Consider the following 26,237-nt stretch of genomic DNA (forward strand, 5'->3'; position numbering starts at 1 on the left):
TCATTTGTTGAGCACACGTACACCCTTGGGTTTCTTGGCGCTATAGAATCAAGACAACAACACCATTCTTAAGCATAGGCCTGTTGGAATAACCAAGTTTTTAAAGATTTTCGGAACGTCAGTAGATCCTTGCTCTGTCTAATATAAAGGGGGAGAGCATTCCAGAAGGAGGCAGCCAGATGGTGAAAACAGCTGCCGCCCTGGCGTTTTTTTTTAAATGAGGAGACATTTGCAAGAAGTAGATGTTTAGAGCGTAGTTGCGCGAAGGTGCGTAGTTGGTAATAGATTGCCTAATAAATCTAGGGCCATAGTCATGGAGCGCCCTAAAGGTGATACATCCTGCTTTAAAAGCAATCCGCTGGGCCACTGGCAGCCAGTGAAGTTTTTCTAACCCAGCTCTAATTGATTGCCACTTTGGTTGTTTCCAAATCAGTCTTGCCGCCTGGTTTTGGACAATCTGTAGGCGTTTTAGTAGTCCCACCGGAAGACCTAAATAGAGACTGTTTGAAAAATCTAACCGGGAGAGAACAAGGGCAATCACCACTTGAACAAGTGCAGAATGTGTTAAGAGATGGGCGATCTTTCTAATCTTCCTAAGTTGGTAGAAACTAGCAGAGACTACCGTTGCCACCTGTCCTTTGAGGGATAGATCCTCATTGAGTGTAATCCCCAGGCTTTTTACCGATTGGGTCTTTGTTGGGGGGGATCCCATGTCTGTTGGCCAGCACAGTTGCCCCCAGCTCAGTCCACTTTCCCCAGGCAAGATCAATTCTGTCTTGCCTGGGTTCAGTTTAAGATGGTTATAGGTCATCCACTTTTGTATGTGTGACATTATGGCTGAGCATTCGGTTGCGGAGTTTGGGGAGTTTAGAGGGATGATCAGCTGAAGATCGTCAGCATAATTAAATAGGGTTAAGTTATAATTTTTTAAGGAATGAATCAGTGGGCGGAGGTAAAGGTTAAATAATAAGGGGGAAAGTGATGAACCTTGGGGAACACCACAGGTCGATGACATCTTGGGGGCTGTAAATGATCCCAAACGCACCGATTGTGTGCGGTTTGTGATAAAAGAGGCAATCCAGTTCCGAGCAGGGCCCCTGAGGCCGGCCTGTTCGACACGGTTGATCAAGATGTTATAGTCAACCGTGTCGAACGCGGCCGACAAATCAAGGAGCACCAGGGCCTGGTGGATGCCTTTGTCAGCATTAGATCTTAGTTTGTCTTGAACAGCCAGAATTACAGTTTCCGTGGAGTGACATGGCCGGAATCCTGCTTGGTTTGGTTCCAAGTATTCAGAGCTTTCAATGAAATTGGAGAGACATCTGGAGACATGTGCCTCCAGAAGCTTCGAAAAAAAAGGAAGAAGGGAAATGGGTCTATAATTAACTAAAGTTAAGGGATCAGCTCCTGGTTTTTTTAATAGTGGAATCAAGGTGGCGTTTTTAAACCCGTCAGGGACTTTGCCCTGGTTGAGTGATTCGTTCAGGAGGGGAAGAATTGCTGATGGGATTGCTAGACACACTTCCTTTAAAATGTGAGGGGGACAGCTGTCAAAAGGCGAGCCTGATTTGACACGTGAAAGAAGTTCAAACAGAGTCTTCTCATCGATGGGGGGGAGTGTGTCTAGTGTGGTTGGATTGAAGTAGATATCTTCAATAGGTTCCCTATTAGAGAGACCTTGAATGCCCTTTTTAATAGTGGCGATTTTCTCTATAAAAAAGTCATTCAAGGAGTCACAAAGCTCTTGTGAGGTCGCCAGGGGAAGCACAGTCCTTTCACTGTTACACAGGTCATTTGCAATGTTAAAAGTTTCCTTTGTTTTGTTTTGGGAGTTTAGAATTTTTCCAGAGAAGTAGTTAATTTTGCTTTGTAGGATAAGCTTCATATATTTCCTCCGGGCTATAATATATTCCTCCTTGTCTTGAGGTTTATATTTTGTTCTCCATTTCCTCTCTTTTTGGCGTACCTCGAGCTTTAGATGTTTGAGATCCGAGGTAAACCATTTGTGTGCATCTCTGGTACGTGCACGTGTAAATTTTGTGAGAGGAGCATGAGAGTCAGTTGCCTCTGAGAGCCAGTGTGTAATGTCCTCTTCCATAAGATTTAAGTTTACCTCCTTTCCGGACAATGGTACCGTAGATGCCAGTGTTGCAATAAAGGCAGGTAAATCTGTGGCTTTCCATTTCCTGGTTTCGCCGCCCGCCAGAGGTGGATTTTTTATATAGCCATCGATAGTTAGCATGAACTGGATAGTAGCATGGTCAGACCAAATGCAAGGCGTTATAGAAGTTAATGTACAGGAGAGATTATACGACCAAATTTGGTCTAGCGTGTGGCCTTTCTCATGCGTAGCTACATGTATATGCTGTGTAAGATTAATGTTAGAGAGTAGCTCTGAGACTTCCAGTGCCTGAGGGTCACGCGTAGTGTTGTCGAACCAGTAATTTAAGTCCCCAACCAGAAGTACATTTGGGTATTTAGTCACCAAGTGTGCCATCTGTTCTGCTAGCAACATAGGGAAGGTAGTCATGGTTTGGGGAGGTCTATAAATCAAGACAAGTACTAGTGACCCCCCAGTTGTATCCATTTTCATTACTATGTTCTCTGTATCATTCAGAATAAGAGAGGGCAGTTGTGAGAATTTGTGCTCTTTGCGGATAATAGCTGCCACTCCCCCTCCCCTCTTACCCATCGGACGGTTCTCCACTAGAATATAGTAATCGGAGGGGAGTGCAGCGAGGATGTCTGGTAATGAGTCCTGGGAGAGCCAGGTCTCTGTAATTAGGAGGATATCTGGTTTGTCAGTGGAGAGTAGTAGAAAGATATCAGTTTGGTGCTTAACCATAGATCTGGTGTTGAGGTATTTGCACCGTAACTTTGTCTGGGAGCTATTAACCGGTAGGGCGATGCGGGGCATATCAATTGGATGGGCTGCCATGTCTTGTGAAATACCATACATGGCCGTACGTCTCCGGATATGAGGAGCGATGGGAGGGCAGAGGTGAGATAAAGGTCTGAGGGAGGCGAGTTCCTCTGCTGAGTAAGTCGTTTTTTGGCCATAGTCTCTGGCCCCTGGGCCCGGCTGGGCGCGGACGGGCGCAGACGGGCTTGCCTTAGGTGCGCCTTCGGCGCGCCATCGGCGCGCCCGCTGCGCACGTCCGCTGCGCGTCCAGTCTTTGCACATGCTTTGTAAGGGCGTAAGGCGTAGTTGTGGGGGGCGTGGCCGGCCGTAATGGGCGTGGCCTATGGGCTTCCCCAGTGACGTCGACCGACCAGAGGAGAGGCGCTGTAGCGATAGATCCGCTACGCGTGCTCTTTCCTTGAGGTCGTTTTAAGGGGACCGAGTGCTCGCAACAGAGTACAAGTTAAAAACAGAATAACTAAAGTATTTACACACAATTTCTAAATAACGAGCTCACTCCCGGCTGTGCCTCAGGAGGTGGGTGTCAAGGGCGTCGCGTTTCTAAACAGCGCTTTTATTCAGCGTAGTTGTGGGGGGCGTGGCCGGCCGTAATGGGCGTGGCCTATGGGCTTCCCCAGTGACGTCGACCGACCAGAGGAGAGGCGCTGTAGCGATAGATCCGCTACGCGTGCTCTTTCCTTGAGGTCGTTTTAAGGGGACCGAGTGCTCGCAACAGAGTACAAGTTAAAAACAGAATAACTAAAGTATTTACACGCAATTTCTAAATAACGAGCTCACTCCCGGCTGTGCCTCAGGAGGTGGGTGTCAAGGGCGTCGCGCTTTCTAAACAGCGCTTTTATTCCGCGTAGTTGTGGGGGGCGTGGCCGGCCGTAATGGGCGTGGCCTATGGGCTTCCCCAGTGACGTCGACCGACCAGAGGAGAGGCGCTGTAGCGATAGATCCGCTACGCGTGCTCTTTCCTTGAGGTCGTTTTAAGGGGACCGAGTGCTCGCAACAGAGTACAAGTTAAAAACAGAATAACTAAAGTATTTACACGCAATTTCTAAATAACGAGCTCACTCCCGGCTGTGCCTCAGGAGGTGGGTGTCATGGCAGCAGGCTCACTGTCATGAAAACTGTGGATGTGAGGAAACTCATAATATGCTAGCGCTGCTGCCGTGGCACCACCAGCATATTGATGGGACAGACCGCTGTGGCACCGCCGAGGGATCACGGATCTTTAGTGATTGCCGCAATCTTGTGGCAGTTGGACTGTGACACTCGTAATGCGGTAGTCGGACCACCAGTTCGGAGGTTCCTGCTACGCCATGGCGAGTTTGGTGGTCTGATGGACCACCAAATTCATAATCAGCCCCTTAGACTTCAGTTCTAAAGTTATACTTAGGCTGCCTGGAAATCGGTTAAAACCGATTCTGCCCAACAGTACCCTACCGGATGTAAATCAGGTGACTCGGGTTAAGCAGAGTGTCACTGATTTTCATTGCTGTTGCACCCCCTGGCCACTTGATGTAGCCAAAGCATTGCAGACCAAACTGCAACTTAGGCCCGAGAAGTAAGCAGCTTGGAACGTGCATCAAACTGATGATACTTAATACAAAAGCTTCCGACATTACTCTATTCCAGATTGTGTTCTCGGGAGACCCTCCTGTCGGACACCAGTTCGGGTTTATGCAATTCATAAACTCGGTGAGCATTACAACAAGGGAATACACCTACCCGTTTCCAAGGTCAGAACTAACTTTCATTCCGTAAAAGGGTGGTTTGTATGTGTGAGTGTGTGGGGTGTACGGGGTACACTGAGTGGGCTTGTTATGGCCCCGGTAAACTAGGTTAGAAAATTGGATTGCTGAAATAGCAAACCAGTTATCATTCTTTTACCAAACATGTTTTTGTAATCATTGTGATACTGCAATGGCAAGATTTCAAGTTCACAAACTCAAACACTTAAAGCATAGACTTGTCCATAAACCTTAACAATAACAGCAGGAGAGGATGTAGTCTAATGGTTCAGGCGTCAACCTCAAATCTGGTTGTTGGGGTTCGAGTCTCAGCAATGACGCTCAACATCCTATGAGTGTGGGGAAATCACGTAATCTACCCATCCCTAACAAAAATGAATGTGCCCTTGTGTAATGCATCAGGTCAAGTTAGCACTATATAAATCTCTGAGGGAAAAAACAACAGCTCAAGGCTTTGCGCCCCTGCCCTGGGGTGCTTTTAGCCTATAAGCTCCTGTAACCAGAACTTGTTGTTTCTGTTACTCATTGAAACACAAGTGCACTCTTCCCTGTTTGCACAGCAGTCACCTGACCATGAAAATGTTGTCTTTTGCATTAATTTCTCAATAATACGCAAGTGGTTTCTAAGTGTTTTTTTTTTATTAATCTAGTTTGCGCAGAACAACATGCCCCGCAGAATAAAGACGGCAGAAAATTATGTGCAGAAAACAAATATTTCATGGTTGAAGAAGTGCGTGGGCAAAAGATGTTAATTTGCAGGTTTTGCAAAGTGACTATCCCAATAGTAACTGGGAAGACTGCTAGTCGAATTGCTGAACATTTTGTCACCAAGACCCACTTGAAATTGAAAGACCCAACTAATAGCGACAGCCTATGCCAGATGTCTCTTGCTGAGACAATGACACGCTTCAAAAGAAAATGTGAGGAAGAAAAGGATGTGGAACATGAATTTGTACGTGCCCTAGTGCAATCTGGAACCAGCTTACACCAAACCAATGGACCGATTGGGAATCTGTTCCGCAAGCGTGCACCAGCATGCAAAACATTACCAAATGCAACACAAATGTATGAGAAATACCTAACTGTGTTCCTTGCATATTCTGAACATATTTCAGAGTTACTCCAAGGTGATGTAAATATCTCTGTTACCATTGATGAAACTCCAGAGATGCATGATGACCCAGCAGTGGCAGTGCTAATCACACTTTGTGATGCAAAAAATGGATGGTACAGACGTACCATCATGGCACATCTAGATGTACTGGAAACATGCAATGCATTGCCACTTGGAATGCTGCTGCAGAGAGTTCTTACCAAGTTTAACAAAGAGTGGAGTGATATTGTTTGTATTTGCAGCGATTCAGCTACTTATATGAAAAAGTTATGTGATGACCTGTCAAAAGCAATACCTGAGCTGAAGTGTTTCCCCGTACGAGATCCTTGCCACTTGCTAGATGGTATGCTGAAAGCATCTTTACAATCTTCTGAGCTAATGAAGAATACTATTGATTTTGTAGTCCATTCAGGTGCACTGTTCCTTTATGTGCGGGAACTAAAATGCAAATATTTCTTATTTTGTGTTTTGTGTGGCAGCAAAGAAAGAGTCATCCCAACTGTGTCATTTAGTCGGTGGTTCTCAGTCCTAGAGGCAGTGAATGCAATATTATCAATGTGGCAACCGTTTACTGAATTTTTGCTTAGTGATGATGCAAAAGGCAAGAAATGTGCGGATCGTCGGGTGCATACTGATAGTGATGTCAAAAAAATTACACTGTACTGCATTCTTAGATTTTTACAGGAAAACGTGACTGCTGTAGTGGACATAATCAAAAACTAGAGTTCGAAAACACCCTTGTCTACCAAGTGTTCAGCATAATTGGTGTAAATGTCAAGCATCTCCTCAAGAGTAGGCTAGGCGACACTTTTAGTGACTTTGGCACTGCAACATGTTCCCTGTTAGAATGCTTGCCACTTGGTAAGCAGGGAAGTGTTGAGGACCAATTCAGAAAATTGTATTTTACAATGCATGAGAAATGGCTAGCTATGATGCATAGAAATGTCCCTTCACCAACCATGGCATTTGAAGTCAATGAAACCTCACTTTGGTACTCTGCACAAGTGTTAGATCCCTTCCGTAAAGGGAAATTTTCTCCAGATTTCGAAAAGTACAGCTTCATTTTTTATAGCTTTAATACATCTGAGGGCATAGGTAGCCAGTTCAACGCATACGTTGCAGAACCTGGCCCAAAGAATGTCAACCTTCAGGTGAACCAGTATTGGCTTGGAAAGCTACGTCAGTGGCCAGAGTTGGATAATTGTGTACTGGTTGTTTTGGCGTTGCCAGTCTCAAGTGCCAATGTCGAGAGGGTCTTTTCACAAATAAAAGTGTACATGGGAAGGAAAGAGAAGCGTGAATGACCAAAGAATCACTGAAGAAATATTGTATGGTGTACTACAATACATTTGACTTGTAAAAATGTATTTGGACCTCAAATACACTGTATGTACACTGTCTATATACCATGCATCAATGAAGAAAGCAAGCAATAAAAAAAGCACAGCGTTCCATAAACATCAGTAAAACACCGTTTCAGTTGTTTTTATGGCGTGAAAATGAGTAACCACTGAAAGGCACTGTTTTTTTGAGGTATTGAAATCACTGGAAAACACTGAAAAAACCCCACCAGAATTTACCATAAATAGAAACTGAAAACAGAAAAGCCTAGTTATACTTCAAGTCTACGTTTACCTTTGTGAATTGAGCCCAGATTTATTTAAAAAGAAGTTTTACATTTTTTTGTTTTATATAGTGCAAATTTGACCTATAAGTATCAGAACGCCTTAAATGAGCACCAGTTGCACTACAGACACATTACATTTTAGGCACAGGGAGATTAAATGATTTGCCCAGAATCACAGAATGGTGAGCTTGCACTGAGACGCAAATCCAGTTCACCAGTTTCTAAGTCGGCCACTCTAACAATTGTGCCACAGCCTCTCCCCTTATCTAACCATATTGTACTAAGCATATCCTATCTGACCTTTAGAGCATACATTATGGCCAAGTCATCATGTCATGTGGTGCAATACCTGGACTGTGTCAAGAGCAGGCATGATCTAATGCTACTAAACCACATGAAGATGGCGCAATTCGCAGAATGGCTTGGGTTCCTTAGAAATAGAGACACTGTAAATTGTGCTAAATTCATTTTTCTTTTGTTGACTTCATACTGTTCCCCATCATAGATTTTTTTTTAATTTATAAAGAAAGAGGGATTCAAGCATCACAGACCGGCTTTTATTAATATTTAAAAATTACCATCTCCGTTTTTGCACATTTGAGTATCAAAATTTCTTATGGCTGAAACACAATTGCACAAAGCTTTAAATAAGTGTTGCAGATACAAGAGTCGTCCATTGTTTTGTTGCTTAAAGATCTTTAGATTGGATGCTTTTTGAGGAGTCGGACTCCGGAATTCTCTTGCTAAAATCTGTGTTTGCCAATGAATGGAGGTGTTATTCTCAGATGTCTTTGCACTGATTGAGCATTTGATGCAACCTGCACCTTATCGCTGCTCCAGATGGTGCCATCCTTTCTGGCTTTATGCCCCTTGAGTTGATTTTAAATAATATCACTCATCCTTGTAGTCCGTGACCGTACATATTAATATAGCAGAGGTTTCTCTTGAATACTCTTCTTAATAATTGACTTTTTATGTTTTAATTTGATGAAACCGAAAAGTGTTTCTCTACTTCATGACCTAAAATGTTTTTGAATTTGGTCAAAGTAAATTAATTTTAAAGAATACATCACCTGCCTATTAATTGGAGATTCCTCCTGTCTTCCAGACATAAAAGAAATCCGCAGCCATTGCACCTGCTACTCATACCAGTGTAGGGTGTCAGAGCACTTTACATCACACAGAGACAATGAGTTATATGTGTGTAAAGCAGTGTATAGGAAATGTTACATAAGAGGTGTAGGAAAGGAGTCATAGGTCATTTACACTAGGCATAGTATAAGAGTGCTTGGTCTGAAGAAGCAGAATTTCAGAATTTAAAATATGCCACTATGGTTGGGGGGTTCTCTTTACTAATAAAAATTGATTTCTACCCAAATTACCATTTTGCAACATTATGATAATGAAAGTCTGGGGAGAAATTAACTCTTAAACCTATACCTTGCAGTTTGCATGCAGCTGTTTCATACCAGTTTATAGCTCACTGTGCTACATTAGGATTTTAAATGTATACATTTCAACTATTAAAAGGATCTCTCCAACAAAAGCAGTAAGGCACTGAACTATTTAAATTATATGCATGTCTGTGATCTGCACGGTGCTCGAGCTTTGCAGCAAGCATATTAACCTTTACTCAGTGTAAAATTTACACTAGACAAAACTCTGACGATACCCAGGCGGTCCATTAATCACCAGAGTTGCTGTTTTCTTGGCATTTTTATTGTTGCTCAAAGTTGCCTGGGGCAAGGAACCTGCCTGGTGCCATTGGAATGTGGCAGATATGAGGGTGAGCGTGGGGCATTGGCTGACATGAGGTCTGTGCCCCTCACCAAGGCCTGCAAATGTGCAAAAGGATGACTCAGGTCAAATCAAATGCAGCAACGTGAACACGGAACAGCTGTGCACACTGGTCATGTGTGACAACGTCTGTGTGCAAACCAGCTGCCATCTTTACAAACGTTGCTCCATCTGAGTAATTTGGACAGGGGACTAGGGTTGTTTAAATCGCTGCAGTGCGTTTGTTGCTGTGCTTAACCCCTTTGGATCTGTACCCCAAGGAGGTAGACTCTAACTGCATCTACAGTTTTCAGCTCAATGCTGTTTTCCCTGCTACTGACCCGGCCCAGCTCCCTCCCATCTTCTCAAAGAATGCCGTACTGCCTGGCCAATGCTCCATCCATCTACCACCTGCAGCGCCTCCGATCGGCCTATACTTACGGTGGGTCAAGCCCCTGCACCCTTGGTGTCCATCTGAACGCGGAGAGGCTAAGTAAGGGTGACTTTACTGTTGGGCCTCTTGGACCCCCTCCTACTTTCGCCCGTTAACCGAACTGCCATGATCCCTGCTGCTTGGTGTGCTTCCCTATTACATCAATCACTTGTAAAGCAGTTACTTGAAAAACACTTACTCACTGTGCAAGGCGAGAGTGGTGCAGCCCTACGGCCCGCCTCGTGGCCACCACGAATTCCGTGGCAAACATCATCCGGACTCCGGGCATGAATGACTCTCAGCAATTATTAATGAGGGTTCCATCGGCCGCCTGTTGGGGCCGGGTAGGTCTGCGGTGGTGTGCACAACGGGGTGGGGGAGGCGTTTGGCGGCAGTGTGAGAAGTTGGCCTGGTATATGATGTTCACTATTCTAGTGAGCACCTTGCACCAGTCCAAACAACCCTTATGGTGATGGTTGTAAAGTCAACCTTATAGACCAGCTATCCTAGTGGTAGCATGGACTAGGCAGTGTTAGGCTAAATGCAGCAACGTGAACACGGAACAGCTATGCACACTGGTCATGTGTGACAACGTCTGTGTGCAAACCTGCTGCCATCTTTACAAACGTTGCTCCATCTGAGTAATTTGGACAGGGGACTAGGGTTGTCCAATCCTCGGGTGGAGCCATGGGCACCCCATTGAAGTGCCCTAAAAACGTCTGACACATGCGCAAGTCCTTCTTCATCCCCGCCGACAACCTCAAATGATGATGCAGCAGCGTCAAGCCAGACAACGCCAGTCCCAGGCAACGTCAAAACGCCCGCCCCACTCGCACCACGCGGCACGCAAAATTCATGTGCCCCAACAAGACCTGCACCTTCCGCACGGTCACTTTCCGCTTGTTCAACATGGCGCCTACCAATGCCAACATCCCCGACTGCTTGTCCTTCGGTAGGCGTGCTTCCATGGCCGCTGAGTCGAGCTCTATACCAAGAAATGACAGCACAGTACTGGACCGTGCGTCTTCTCTGGTGTCAGGGGAACCTCCAAGTAACCCATGAGGTCCGTAAAACCGTCCAGTTGCTGCTGGCAGTCCGTCGAACCCGGCCGTCTCACCAGGAAGAAGTCCAGATAGTGCGTCACCGTCTCATAGCCTGTGCGCCAGGAAAAATCACACTGCAAGAAGGAACTGAACCTTTCAAACAACGCACATGATATCAAGCACCCCATGGGGAGTGCTTTGTCCACAAAAATGCACCCGTCGAAGGGAATCCCCAACAGTTGGTGATCCTCCGGATGTACCAGAAGCAGCCGACTTAATGTTGCACTTCGCCATGAGGGCGCCCGTACCAACCGACGCCACGATCTTCCACGCCACATCCACCGACGAAGACGACACCGATGTAAGCTCCGACGAGATATAATCATTCACCGACGCCCCCTCTGGCCATGACAAATGCTGTATCAGGCGAAACTGCACCGGCTCTTTCTTGGGCACCACCCCGATGGGGGAGATAATCAGATCTGGCAGTGGCGGCTCGGGAAAGAAACCCACCTCCTTGAACAATTTTTCCCGCACGATCCTTTTGTGCACGTTGACGGACTTCAGGTAGTCTGCCCATAGAGCGATCCGTGGCCCCTCATAACCCAAACGGAAACCCTCCCTGAAACCCTGTCGCAATACGGCTGCATCCTCCTTCCGCGGATAGGCCGCCAACAAGGGCTCGATCCGGTCCAGCCTAACCGGTGTATGAGCCTTTGCCCATGGATCCTGCCCCCCTTTCCCCCAGATCCCCCCACCCCCCCCCGGCCGGAGCCCCTGCCGCAGCGGGCTGCTGCCCCTGTGCACTGCCCCCGACGACCCAGCAGCGCACCTCTGGATGTCTCTTTCCGCACTTGGCGCATTCATGTCGGAAACGGCACACTTGCCTGCCGCACGCGCCCTTATTAAAGTCCCAGCATGCCCCAACGGTGTTCTGTGCAGTGGTCTTGCCCTGCACCACGCCCCCACGGGTGGGACAGGCCGAAAAAGGGGGTCGCGCAAGTGGCAAACCACTGGCCGTATAAATGGTGCGGCCGAACTTTGCCCCACCCATCATCTGGTGGTACAAATCCGAATCCAGCTCGCCCCACTTCGCCTCCGGGTCCGACGCCATCCATGCCCGGATTTCCTCATCATAATGGGACCAAGCATAACCACCGTAGGTAACGTGAGCCGGCCGGACCACCCCCATGTACCTAAAGAGAGCTACGGCTCTGTCTGGGTATTTCACGAAATATACGCTAGCGTATATTAGGAACGCCGCCGACCAGTTATCAATCATCATCAAAACAAAACAAATGCCAGTGCTGAGAGCCTAAGTGAGAGGCAAGTCAACTGTGGAAGAAATGGTTGTTATGAATGCAACATAAAAACCTGCTTCATGAATTGCAGCAAATGACTTTTTAATATTTCTTTTTAAAGTTCTTGTGATGCTGAATTAATTTAGTACATGGGAATACAAAAACAGTTTATATACATACTATATACAACAACAACAACAAAAAATCACAATGAAGTCTTAAACAATGCAAACACTCTTGGCCAATTCACACATCCAACAAAACATTCATACCAAACATATAGACATAAATTGGACTCGGCGTCAGTAAAGACTTTCAACTGTAAATTTTTGAGGACAAAATCCTAAGCACGGTTTGTCACTTTCAAAGTCTTTTCAAATATTCAAATTAAACAAAGAGTCGATCTCTTGCTATCCACAAACATTCGTTTGTGAAGATGGTGTTTTTCCAATGACCCGAGACCAGTAGGTAGGTCTACGCATTTCAAACCCCGCCAATGCCGGGGTTCTCCTCAGGACCAATAATGTAACTTAGATTCTTCGATTGAAGACTCAACTGGTAGCATGTAGTATTCCCGAAAGTGGAAATGAGCGGGGGGCTCAGTGGGAAAGACTCCTCTGGCCCCGTTTTTCTGAATTGGCGTTCGGCGGTGTGGCTGCTGCATCCGCTCCGTAAGCCGGTTTGAAAATCCCGGTAGGTCGACTCGTTGTGTCTCCCTGGCTCACTCCTCCGTGAACAGTTATCAATCATCAGCGGCACCTTGGGATGCCTGGCCAACTCCTGCTCCTCTTCCTTCGACCCCTCCTTCGCTGTTAGCTCCCGGTAAAGGAGCTTCAGGATCTCCACATACTCCCCCTTACAAATGCTTTCCTTGGTCGCCAACGACAGAAGGGCCCCCAGCGGCTTAGCCACCTCCATGTACAGGAGCTTTCGCACCGGCACATCACAACTCTCCTTCCCTCCGGGGCCCCCGGCAGCCTCCCCCCCGCCTTCGCCTTCCCTGCCACGGCATCCCTGACACCGGCCGCCCCGGCGCTCCCCGACCCCTCGTCGTCAGCCGTCCCCACCCCGTCATCAGCCGTCCCCACTCCGTCTGGGCCCACCTCTGTGTCCGTCACGCATCTTCCCTTCACCAGCCGCACAATGTCCTCCGCCCAGGCATCCCTACCCACGAACACCTGTGCGCCATGAGGCTTGCCCAAACCACTCCCGTTCTGCCACCATCCTTACCTGGCGTCAAGGCCGACATCCACAGTGGATCCCGCCGCCTAACCAGTTGAGCTGGGGGGGCCGTTACTCTCGGCGCTTTCTGCCGGGGGCGTACCTGTAAAACACTTCCAACAACATTATTCGTCTCCCCCTCTCCTTCCCGAAGTTCCCCCTCCTCCTCCGACTCCTCCTCCTGGTCCTCACTCCCTAGCCACCTGACTTCCCGGCCGCCCCCTAGGGACTCCAGCCGGCTCAGCCCCGCCTTCTCCCTACAAGCCCTCATCAAGTCACCCAAATCCACACTCTCCCTCTGCACATCCTCCTCATGTGACACTGTAGCCTGATCCACAGTATCCAATCTCCATCCCCTTCCCCGGCGGCCATCTCGACCCTTCGGGGTGGAGCAGGCGGGGACCCACCGCCCCGCCGTCCAACGTGCTCCCGCGAACGGTCCCTCAGTGGAGCGCGACCGCCCGTACAAGGCTGAGCCGGCCCATCCCCTCGGTGGAGCGGAGCCACTTGCTGCTCTCCCAGCCAGCTGTTCCTGCCAAGAAAAATAAGATGGAGTCCAGCATGCTGGGGGAAACCCCCCCTTCCCCAAAACAGCCACCCGCCCCCGCCCCCTCTGCGTGCCCCTACCCCACCCCGCGGAATGACCCCCCTCCGCGTGGGTCGCTCCCCCTACCCCCCTACTCCCCCATACCTCTCCCCGCCCCCCACTCCAACTCCCACTCTCCACCCCGAGCCGATCCCCTCTCCCCCGCACGCCCGCACCCTCTCGCCTCCTTGCCCCCGCCCCCGCCCCCCACCTGACATGCCGCCACAACCCCCTCCTCTGCACCAGTCACCCCCCTCCCCTGCGCCTCCCACCCCACCCCCACACCGTCCCCACTTCCACACGCGCCCCCCTCGGCGACGGCGATCTGCTCGGCCCCACCACACTCCTCTCCCCCCCCCCCAATGTTGCCCCCCAGTCCAGCCCGCTCTCCCCACCCCCCCTGCCCTCCTCCCCCTCGAGGTCCGACTCCTCAATCAGTAGGAGCGACCCTGCTCCCCACTCCCCCTGTCCCCCGCCCTACACCCCCCCCTGCCCTCCCCCTCCCTGCTCCTGGTCCCCTGTTGGCAATCCAACCGGTCCCTCTCCCTGCCGCCTCCCCCAATAAACAGAGGACCTCCAGGACACGCAGGTCGTCCATACCCGCCAGGCCGCCTGCCATACTGCTGCCTGGGCCTTCAACACCGCTGCGCCGCAACCGACCAGGACACCGCCCAAAGCCACTGGTAAGCCAAGCAACAGCATACATACGCTCGAAACAGTTGCCTTGACAAAAAACGCTCTGCACAGACCAAAAAAACGCTCAGCACAGCCAAAAAAACGCTCATCACAGACCCCAGCCCGGCTGCTGTGTCACTGCCACCAAAATGGCCAGTGACACAAAATGTCTGGTTTTATCCCCTCCCAGCCCAAGCCAGCCCAATTCTAGCTAAAATAGAGTCCAAGCCTGCTGCCAGACCAAAAAGGGGGCAACCAGCCCACGTACGGTGCTGGCACTTCCCCCCACTCCCTCCCGGGGCCCCAACCCCCCAAAGGTAGCAGGCCTCCCGCTGGTCGGCCGCTCCCCCACAAAGCCCCATTCTCACCACATTACACTGCTGCCCGCAGCTTCAATGCTGCCTGTGAACAGGTATCCAAACGTGCAGCTGAATTTAAAAGATACCTCACAGCTAAACTCCTAGGCAAACAAAGCTTGGATCAGTTTACTACGAACACCACCCTCTGAGCTCACACCGCTCACCCCCTCCCAAGGCAGAAGCAAGACACGGAACCAGCGTACCAGAAGCTTCAGTTCCCTCAGCCTCTGCTGTCGCCCGCCATGAAGCACCGGATCCAGGCGCTGCTCTGGAATTTCTTCTCCGTGTATAAGACCCCCCGGATGGTGCTCCTCCAGGACAGGATGGTGGGCATCACCTTCCGCCTGGTCCAACTGGGCGTCTTGGCTTACGTGCTGGGGTAAGTGAGTGCGGTGTCTGTGAATGAACTGCCCACCGTCCCGGAAGAGTGGGAGAGCATCAAGGGTGGGGGGGAGGGAGGGAAGGGGGCGGGGGGGGGAGGGAGGGAGAGTGGGTCGATGGTGTTGGTGATGGTTATATCATTTAAAAGTGTTCTTAGCCATAGGTCTACTCTAGAGGGTATCTTTGTATACATACATACAGAACATAAACAAAGGACTGTGGCTACACCGTTTTTATGTGGAAGCATAATTTGCTGTATGTCTTTTGGAGCACAGGTTGGGGTGTTGGGTATTCAGTGAGGAGTTAGAGAAATCTTAGCTGAAGCCCATCTTGAGAAAAACAAGTGCCAGGAGTCATTTTCATTCGGATGCCTTGTACTTTATTTTATTTAAGCTTTGATTTCATGATCAATTTGTTTAGCCTCCTTCAAATTCCATACGGAAAAGTGCTTTGACAAAAAAGCTGACGACGTACATGGCCAGCTCAAAGGTTGCTCAGGGTTCCAGCTGTCTCTTTGGGGACTGTGGGGTCCCGTCGCTTTCATCTTCGGGTCTCACCATACTGTGAACTGAGGAATAACCTATTACACTGAGACAATAACTCATACCTGTGTAAATCAGTGTATGGAAAACGTTACCAGTACTACAAGGCTTGTCGTTCATACTGTAGGCAGTATGGTTTAAGAGTGGTTGGTCTGGAGAAGCACAGACTTTGAATTTAAAACGAACACCATGGTTGGGGCTCTCTTTAATAATAAGAATTGATTTAAACTCAAATGAACGCATTTTCCAACATTAGGATAATGGAAGCCTGGGGAAAAAAATCATAACGCTCTAACCTATATCTTTCAGTCTGCATGCAGCTCTTTGATGACAGTTAATTGCTCACTGTTCTACATTAGGAATTTAACTTATAAACTACAAGTTACAATAGAATCCCTCTGACAAAAGTAGTAACCTACTGACCTATTTACAATATATGTTCATTGTGATCTGCACAGTGGCCTAGCTAGAGTGTTTGATATCTAGGGTGGTCCCTGAGTTTGCCGTCCAGTGACGGCCGGTGCTGGTATGAGGAGGGAAGGAGAGGAGGCGGGGAGAGGGATGGGGGGGAGGGGGAAAGGGGGGGGGGGAGTCGACAGACAACGACTTGGGAAAAAAAAGAAGACCACTTATTTTGCTCTAGCCGAAATTGCCACCTCTCGTGAAGTACTGCCGCCCCCAAAAGGTGATGCACGAGGCGGAGTGCCACACTGCTAGCTACACCACCGGATCGGCATGGTACACATTGCATGGTCAGCGACTGGCTGCCGCCCCCTCCCATATGGCCACATCAACCCCCCGACACATGAACATGAAACATGGTTATCTTTGGAAGGCGGGGGGTCGCAAGACCCCCCGCCCGTATTTATTAAGGTATAAAAATTAATAATTTTTAATTGCATGGTAAACAATGTATACAAAAATCAACAGGACATTAGATACAATATTGTCAACAAGTTTGAAAGACTAACCTTAACAGAAACTCTAATACAGATTGTTTCCTAACCGATTCTAACATCCTCATCTAGATTTTTGTATACTACATTTCTGGCCATATGGCAAGGTCGCTAACCGGTGTCAGGTCCTACTAGCTGCGCCTCACCTAGAGATGTGCGCATGCGCAGCCGGGCCTGATAATTACCCGGTCCACGCCGTCCTACTAGCTGCGCCTCACCTAGAGATGTGCGCATGCGCAGCCGGGCCTGATAATTACCCGGTCCACGCCGTCCTACAAGCTGCGCCTCACCTGAGATGTGCGCATGCGCAGCCGGGCCTGGTAATTACCCGGTCCACGCCGTGAACTCCATTTACCCACTAAAGGAGGGCCCTTACTCTGCGCCATCCGGTGACGTCATGAGTATGCGCGCGCGGGGTGGCTACCAGCCTAAGGAAAGCGTGACTACTCCAACCCGCGCTCCTTTGAAGCACCAGTTACCTTGCCCCTGAAGTTCTAGGAGGGGCCAATGTCCTCATCCCCCTGGGCGGGAACCTCCATAGGATGATGCCCGCCCCCTCAGACCTTAAAATAGCTGCTCACCGGTCATGACCTTACCGCATGCCCCATACCTAATAAATACGACGACCTATGGAAAAAGATTCTAAAGGACAACTACACTGGCTAAATTATGCACGCATCAATGTATCGCTACAAAGGGAGAAAAGGCCTAAACACAATTGCAACATCAAAACACGTTTGCGTCAATGTATCGCTACAAAGGGAGAAAAGGCCTAAAACGCGATGTGGGGGGGGCGTCCAGGGAACAAGAGGGTCTCCCGGGCGCTCCCCGCCTCTTTATCCATGCGGGGCCGGATGGGGAGTGCTATGCCCCCAACCCAGCCCCTCCTGCGGCCCGCCCCCCTGACCCGGATGTCCTATAATGTCATCCGGATCAGGGAGGGCGCCAACCAATCGGTGGCGGGGCGCCTCCAGGAGGGCACGCCCCACCACTGAGAAGCACGGAGGAGGAGGCTTTCGCCGCGCCGCCATGCGGGCGGTGGGGCCAAGAGCCCCCCCTTTTCATTTGCAGCGGGAAAATTAACCAACCCTATGTGCTACCTTACAATGAGTTAAAACTTCCACTAGACAAAACTCTGATCTCTCTCTCTCCAGAAAGAACATATTTTATTGTTGCCTTAAAATAGCTGGAGGCGAAGAGGCAGCAGCAGGTGCTTTTAAAACCATAATATACAGCGTCCTCACCCGAAGTCAGTGCCCGGTGCGGTGGCACCGGTCGCACCGTCATTCCAATAACTCTTTGGGGGGTACTTTTTATGCTCCTTGGCGCTTTAGGATTAGTCTGTAACTCTATCATAGGACACTGTTATAAAGAAGCAGAAGTAAGGTAAAGTCACTAACAATATTTGAATGACTATGTCATGCCCAGGGGAGTTTCATATTCTTGATTACAAAAGACTCAGAGGCCACAGGAATTAAGACTTTTCGTGCCATTCCCCGGATGTAATATGATTCTTATAGGATTAAGGTGAAGCTTCAGTGTCCTCTACCCATGACACTGCTGTACCCTAGGGTAAAACGGAAGAAAGACTCAAGTGCCCTTGGTTGGAAGCAGAACTAGGTGCCTGTCCATCTTTTTTCGCACTTCATGCACCGTGGCCAGCTGTGGTTTGTGCCTGCGAGGTTTAGTGCATTACACCTTACACGTACAGACTTTGTATTAGGCTTTCCTACACATTTATTTACAGTGCATATGACATCATAAATATTGATTTTCCATAAAAAGTATCGTTTGGCAAAACATGTCAGTCTATCCACACCAGTAAAAAAAGCATGAGTATTTATTTGTTTATTTATTAAGTTGTTTTGCATACATTAACATCACTCTTTCCAGCTGCCCGTGAGCGCTTTCAGACACACAAATACTGAAAGCCTCAGCACAATTCAGAAAGTTGTGTATGCAGGGCAGGGTACGGCTGCAGTGTGTAAGTATACACACGTGTAAAAAGCAGTGTTCATGCTGGAATGTGTGCCAGTGCATAGCATCCTATTCACGTGTGCCCAAGCACAAGAAAGGCGTAAGTGTGTAAGAGCACATGACACCTTATCTGTGGGTCAATATGTGAACCAGGCCAGTATGCAGTGCGATTTTGCATGAAAATCCTCTGTAAGGCTCTTTGGAGACTCTGCTGTCCTGTCCTTGGGGGTGTTCTGCACAGGTCTGTGCCCTTTCCTCCAGAGAGCCCAACAACAGTGTGAGCTCACGAGGCGTACACTTGTTTTTAGTGATGTAAAACACAACAACTGCACTTTGATATGTGCACCCAAAGAAACCCGTCTCTTTTGGAGGGTGACAACTGTTCTTTCTTCCAAGGCTATACGAAACTGACAGTAGTGGCAGCATCATATATTGCCCCAACCCCTATGTAAAGTTTTTCCAGTCCCCTATAACTGGGGTCCTTTACCTTTATGATGTCAGGGACATGCATGTAGGTTGCCTGTATGTATGTGTGTGAGTTTTCATATGTGTTACGGGTAGGGATAATGATGCAAGAAAGGAAACAGGGGCGATAAGAAATGCTAAGCGTAGTTGTTATGTTATGTTATGTTATGTTATGAGACTTTTATATAACGCACGGCTACTCGAGAGGAGTGTCCCGGCGCTTTCCACCTGCAACTCAGAGTAAAAATAACACAACACAGCGAAAATGAGAAAAGAAACAAAAAGAAAACAGTGAGAACAGACTAAAGATTAAAAAGCCAGGTATTCAGGCTCTTCCTGAACTGGAGCAAATTGGCAATGCTGCGGAGCGAAAGAGGAAGCGAATTCCACAGCTGGGGAGCTCTGCAGCTGAAAGAACGCTGAAAAGATGTGATGGGGTTGTGCCCGGGCAGCAGTGGTTAATTTAAATCAGTATCTCCACGAATCCTACACCACCCAATTTCCAACCAGAAATAAATGATATTGTTCATATGTTTGCGGCTTATGATAGCGAGGTAGTTACACAAGCCTCCCCCTAGGGTGAGGTCAACACATCAGCTCGATTACACACTACAAGTAGTAATGGGGCAATTCCCATCAGACGCATCACAATAAAATAATTGAGTCACAGGCACGGATAGATCACACACAGACTTGCCCAGTTGGCTGAGATAAAACAAAGGAACAAGATGAGATGCTCCCCACTCACAGAAAGGAGGCAGGATGTGGCTCATAGACACATACAAATAAACAACACTTATAAAATCATAACATTAAATGTGAGGGGTTTGGGGGCCCCATCCAAACGCCAAAAGGTGCTTTCATGCCTGAAACATAGGAAGATACACATGGTAGGACTTCAAGAGAGAACAATCTCACTGGGGTGGAAGTGGAAATCTGCACAGGAGATGAGTGGGCAATTAGTAGGTTCCACGTGTTAGACATATTGACGGGACACTCTGGCGTGTGTTTCTCTTATGGCTTAATATGTCATAAGTGAAACGCACACAGATGAAGTGGGAACATTCCCCATATTAGGGGGATCATTGGACCGTGAAGGTCTGACCTTTGCAAGTGTCTATCCCTGAAACCGCAATCAGGTTCACTTCTTAGCTTCACTGATTACCAGGAGGAAACATCCTTTATCCCACACGCAGAACTACTGCCTGCCTTTACTTAACAGTTACTACCCCAACTGCGACGTTACCACACATTCCTTTACTGCGCAAGTCGTTGCAGCCATTTGCTTTAGGGGGGAGTGTTGGTGGACTGGTGTTGGATTTTAAGTCCAACACCTTCTCTACTGATAGACTGACTGGTGTTGGGATAGTAATTTATACTATTCCAAAGTCCAGTGCCCCCATAGGGCAGGTCATTGTACGAGACTTGATATGTTGGGGAAACGAATGGAGATTAATTCCATTGGCTGCTTCAGACACACAAGGTCAGATCCCAACCTGTTCCAAAGGCGGATTGCATGTAGCCGAAATTGGCCTGGTCTACCTACCTGGCTCCTACTAGTGGAGGCTCTATCAGACACATCCTTTCGCTCTGCGGTGTGAACATAAAGCTCATTATTTCAGTGGAAATGGGGGTACAGAAGGGAACACAGCAATTGAATGGGATGCCTTCAAAGCATTGACAAGGGGAATATGTCAAAGACCATCTAAGGCATCCCTCTGGCTATCACTAGACAAATACACACAGTAGAAGAGGAGTTACGCAAAAGTAGCACCTAACACCAGCTGCCATATTATTGTTATTGTGGTTTATAAAATGCATGGCTGCCCCAAAGGATTTCCCAGCACTAGCATAATAGACAAATCCAAGCCCAGCAGGATTATTATAACCAGCTCTTCAACTGCTTTCAAAAACTCTTTGTTGAATTGTACAGCCTCAGAAAGGAAGGCAGAGGGTTCCAGAGTTGAGGCCCAGTGTATTTGAAAGAACGTCCTCCTTGTCTGGCCAAAGTGACTCTTGGGTTCACCACAAAATTTTGGTTATCCGAGGCTCAGGAACATTTAGGGAGGTAAGAATTGAATACATTCCTTAGAAATTGGAGTCCAGTCTGAGTCATGGCTTAATGCATATAGCATAGAGCTGTGAACTTAATTCACTTGTCAACAGTAATACAGTGAAAGATGCTGAGAAGAGTAGAAACCGAAACATGCTTAGGAATATGACAAAGGAGGTACGCAACGTAATTCTGAATCGTCTGTGGCCTCTTCAAGAATGACTTGGAGGCCCCCAGAAAGAGTACAATATAATCTAGGTGAGAGATGACGAGTGCTGACTAATCATGCCCTGGGTGGAAATAGGAAGGGATCAGAGAATATTTCTCAGGCATCTAATAAGGCCAAAACAGCCAGCAGATACACTATGTATTTCATAATCCATCAAAAGCTTTCTATCCAGCCATATTTCACGATCGATAACAGCCTGTTTTCAGAGTAGAAAGTGGCCTAAAATGTTACAGCCACCATTGAGGGCCGCAGAAAATAGGTTGCTTTCCCATAACCTGAACCTCTGTCTTCCTGCTATTTCGTTTTAAGCTGTTTTTCTTCATCCATTGAGCCACAGCAACAAGGCGTGGTCTCAGAATAGGTAATTGCTGTCATCATTTGCCAATAGAGATATGGCAAATTGCATGTCATCAGCATAGGAAAATAATATAAGACCAGAAGGCTCCGCTATGTCTGCCAAAGGTTGAACATGTATGTTGAAAAGCATAGGGCTTAAGAAAGATCATTGCGAGACCCTGAAAGGCAGCGGTGCACCGTGGAAGCATGTGCTTTTGAGATGACTAGGAAAGAAATTTCATGAAAAAAGGAGCAAACCCATTAAAGGGCAATGCCCTGAACACTGCTTTAAATGCTGTTTTCTGTAAAACTCCTAAGGAGCACAGGGTGGGAAACAGAGCTGAACACTGCATTAAAATCCAAAGGATGAGAGCACTGGTCCAAACCATGGCCAAGGTCATTTAAAGATTTTCAGTACCCCAATGGAGAGCGGATTGTGTACTGTAACTAAGGCAGAAGCCTGACTGAGACACATGAAGAAGATTGCAGGATTCCAGATGTTCTGACAGTTTGTTTATATGCTTTTCAAGTATAAACCAGAACAACGTAAAAACACAGCAGCAGACCCAGGTCAAGCACATTCACTTCCCTTAGTTTCAAAAATAAGACTTTGAGTGCAACAACTTCCAGCACCTACTGCTGAGAGATGCCAATTAACAACAAGAATTAAAGAAAAAAGGAAGGTGCACTACATGGACAAATCAAGAAGATATAAGTTCTTTGATGGTTCTTTTTTTATTAAATTTCTTTGTAAACAACAGCGGTACACAGTCAACGCGTTTCGTTCCCTCGTCCCACGGGAACTTCGTCAGGGCTAATAGGATATAACTGGGGCTTTCAAAGTCGGACCCAAATACACCGTATATCCGAAAGTAATTGTCCAGTGAGCGTCGCACAGGAAGAGCATAGAAAAACCTGATAGATAGAAGAAAATGTATTTGGGCAATATAACTGAGCGAGTTAGATAATTCCAAAGGTTTCAAGTGAGTGCTACATAGGACCACTCTTCAGGGATTCCATATGTCGGAAGATGACAGGAAATAAATATATATATTCTTGTCACCCCAGAGTGGTGTGCTTTCCTTCACATTAAGGCAATAAACAGTAGTGGCAGAAGGTGAAGGTCCCAACTGCGTGAAAGAACAGTCTCCGTAATTTAACCAGTCAGAGCTTCCATGATACGAAGCCGACGAGCATAGTGGCGCAAGCTTCCATCGACGCTGCCGATGCAGCGTCTATGGAAGCTCGGGCCACTATGCTCGTCGGGTGGCAAGAATATATATATTTATTTCCTGTCATCTTCCAACATATGGAATCAATACTGGGGTCGTTTTATAGACGACTGTCTCATGATCTGGACTGGTACCCTTGAAGACCTTATGTGCTTCTTTGATTATTTGAATAGCAATGATGTTAATTTGTGGTTTACAACACAATATGATAAGAAGAAGATTACCTTTTTAGATGTTGAACTGTATATTAAGGAGTATAAACTTTGCTCAAGAATGTACAGAAAAGAAACTAGCTGCAACTCAATATTGCATGCAACTAGCTGCCACCCGAGCTTTCAGATTAAATTGATCCCTTACGGGGAGATGGTAAGAGCCAGGAGGAATTGTTCTGAGAATGAGGATTTTGTGAACGTTGTTGATGATATGTCTAATAGATTTGCAGCCAGAGGCTATGACAAGGGTGTAATAGACAAAGCGAGGAGGCAAGCTTTCAAACTAAGACGCACTGAAACACTAACAAAGAGAACAGATACTGATAGGAGCGAACAGAAAGTACGCTTAGCGACTTGTTATAATACAGAATCCAGTAGAATATATTCTATTATTAATCGCCATTGGCATTTACTTAAGGCAGATAAAGATCTAGCACCATACATTGGGGAGAGACCGTCCATAACTTTCAGAAAAGGGAAGACCTTGGCTAATGACTTAAATCCAAGCTACCCTATTAAAATTAGAGATTTCTGGCCAAGGAATATGGTGAATGGGTTCCATAAATGTGGACGTTGTAATTGTTGCAGATGGGCCAGCAAGAAAGTATTGAGTTTCAGTTACAATGGTTCAGATTCATATAAGATTGACACCTTTATCAATTGTGAGACCTCTTTTGTGGTGTATGTGATAGCATGTACATGTGGACAGATTTACGTGGGCAGCACAATTAGCAGGCTCAGGGACAGGATGATGGAACACATCAGAGCAGGGAAAAATGGAGACACAAGATATCCAATTGCTGCACACTATGTCCAAAACATTGGAAGTAAGGATGAACACCAATTTTTCTACCATGGGATTGAATAAGTGACACCAGACCACAGGGGAGGTAATAGAATACTGAAACTCAGACGCAAGGAGGTAATTTGGATTATGAAACTGAAAGCGGTCGAACAGGGCCTTAACATTGATAATGAGTATCTATATTTTTTAGGTAATGATTAACCTAGTTATGAACTTATGAATGAGAAATTTACTGTAAAGCTATGAGGGTCTTATTGACTCCAGAGTAAATAATTTCACTGAATGAACTTCACAGAAATTATATATACAAGACTTGAATGTTGTCTATTACAGATGTACCTTAGAAGTGAATATCTGTATCAATTTGGAATATGTTTGTTTAGATTTGTTCTCAATAATATTATTTATTTTAGAATTACAAAATGATGCCAGTATATTTAACAGAAGATAAGGGGAACTTTACTCTTCACCTCATGCTCTTGGCAAACCGACTAACATTGGCACTTTCATTCTCTTGCTTTATTTCACCAACCTTACTAAAATAACCTTTAATTGTTGTACGTTGCATGTGACCTTCTTTATAAGATAAGACTACGCTTTTTGAGTACTACATCTACTTACTTCTTATGGCACAAACATAAGACTTTTGAGCAATGTAAATTTCACATTAAGGCAATAAACAGTAGTGGCAGAAGGTGAAGGTCCCAACTGCGTGAAAGAACAGTCTCCGTAATTTAACCAGTCAGAGCTTCCATGATACGAAGCCGACGAGCATAGTGCCGCAAGCTTCCATCGACACTGCTGATGCAGCGTCGATGGAAGCTCGGGCCACTATGCTCGTCGGGTGGCAAGAATATGTATATTTATTTCCTGTCATCTTCCAACATATGGAATCAATACTGGGGTCGTTTTATAGACGACTGTCTCATGATCTGGACTGGTACCCTTGAAGACCTTATGTGCTTCTTTGATTATTTGAATAGCAATGATGTTAATTTGCGGTTTACAACACAATATGATAAGAAGAAGATTACCTTTTTAGATGTTGAACTGTATATTAAGGAGGATAAACTTTGCTCAAGAATGTACAGAAAAGAAACTAGCTGCAACTCAATATTGCATGCAACTAGCTGCCACCCGAGCTTTCAGATTAAATTGATCCCTTACGGGGAGATGGTAAGAGCCAGGAGGAATTGTTCTGAGAATGAGGATTTTGTGAACGTTGTTGATGATATGTTTAATAGATTTGCAGCCAGAGGCTATGACAAGGGTGTAATAGACAAAGCGAGGAGGCAAGCTTTCAAACTAAGACGCACTGAAACACTAACAAAGAGAACAGATACTGATAGGAGCAAACAGAAAGTACACTTAGCGACTTGTTATAATACAGAATCCAGTAGAATATATTCTATTATTAATCGCCATTGGCATTTACTTAAGGCAGATAAAGATCTAGCACCATACATTGGGGAGAGACCGTCCATAACTTTCAGAAAAGGGAAGACCTTGGCTAATGACTTAAGTCCAAGCTACCCTATTAAAATTAGAGATTTCTGGCCAAGGAATATGGTGAATGGGTTCCATAAATGTGGACGTTGTAATTGTTGCAGATGGGCCAGCAAGAAAGTATTGAGTTTCAGTTACAATGGTTCAGATTCATATAAGATTGACACCTTTATCAATCGTGAGACCACTTTTGTGGTGTATGTGATAGCATGTACATGCGGACAGATTTAAGTGGGCAGCACAATACGCAGGCTCAGGGACAGGATGATGGAACACATCAGAGCATGGAAAAATGGAGACACAAGATATCCAATTGCTGCACACTATGTCCAAAACAGTGGAAGTAAGAATGAACACCAATTTTGCTACCATGGGATTGAACAAGTGACACCAGACCCCAGGGGAGGTAATAGAATACTGAAACTCAGACACAAGGAGGTAATTTGGATTATGAAACTGAAAGCGGTCGAACGGGGCCTTAACATTGATAATGAGTATCTATATTTTTTAGGTAATGATTAACCTAGTTATGAACTTATGAATGAGACATTTACTGTAAAGCAATGAGAGTCTTATTGACTCCAGAGTAAATAATTTCACTGAATGAACTTCACAGAAATTATATATACAAGACTTGAATTTTGTCTATTACAGATGTACCTTGGAAGTGAATATGTGTATCAATTTGGAATATGTTTGTTTAGATTAGTTCTCAATAATATTATTTATTTTAGAATTACAAAAGG

At 46.6% G+C, this 26,237-nt stretch overlaps 1 protein-coding gene and 1 pseudogene across 1 annotated transcript in view; both read left to right on the plus strand.

The window, feature by feature from the left end:
* Window positions 1–26,237, plus strand: part of P2RX1 (purinergic receptor P2X 1) — a 574,124-nt gene that overhangs the window by 34,070 nt on the left and 513,817 nt on the right. The gene's annotated exons all lie outside the window — the stretch shown is intronic.
* LOC147729894 (uncharacterized) lies at window positions 5,328–7,136 on the plus strand (annotated as a pseudogene).

The sequence above is a fragment of the Lissotriton vulgaris genome, chromosome 2_1 (genome assembly GCF_964263255.1).
Source record: "Lissotriton vulgaris chromosome 2_1, aLisVul1.2, whole genome shotgun sequence".
Lineage (NCBI taxonomy): Eukaryota > Metazoa > Chordata > Amphibia > Caudata > Salamandridae > Lissotriton > Lissotriton vulgaris.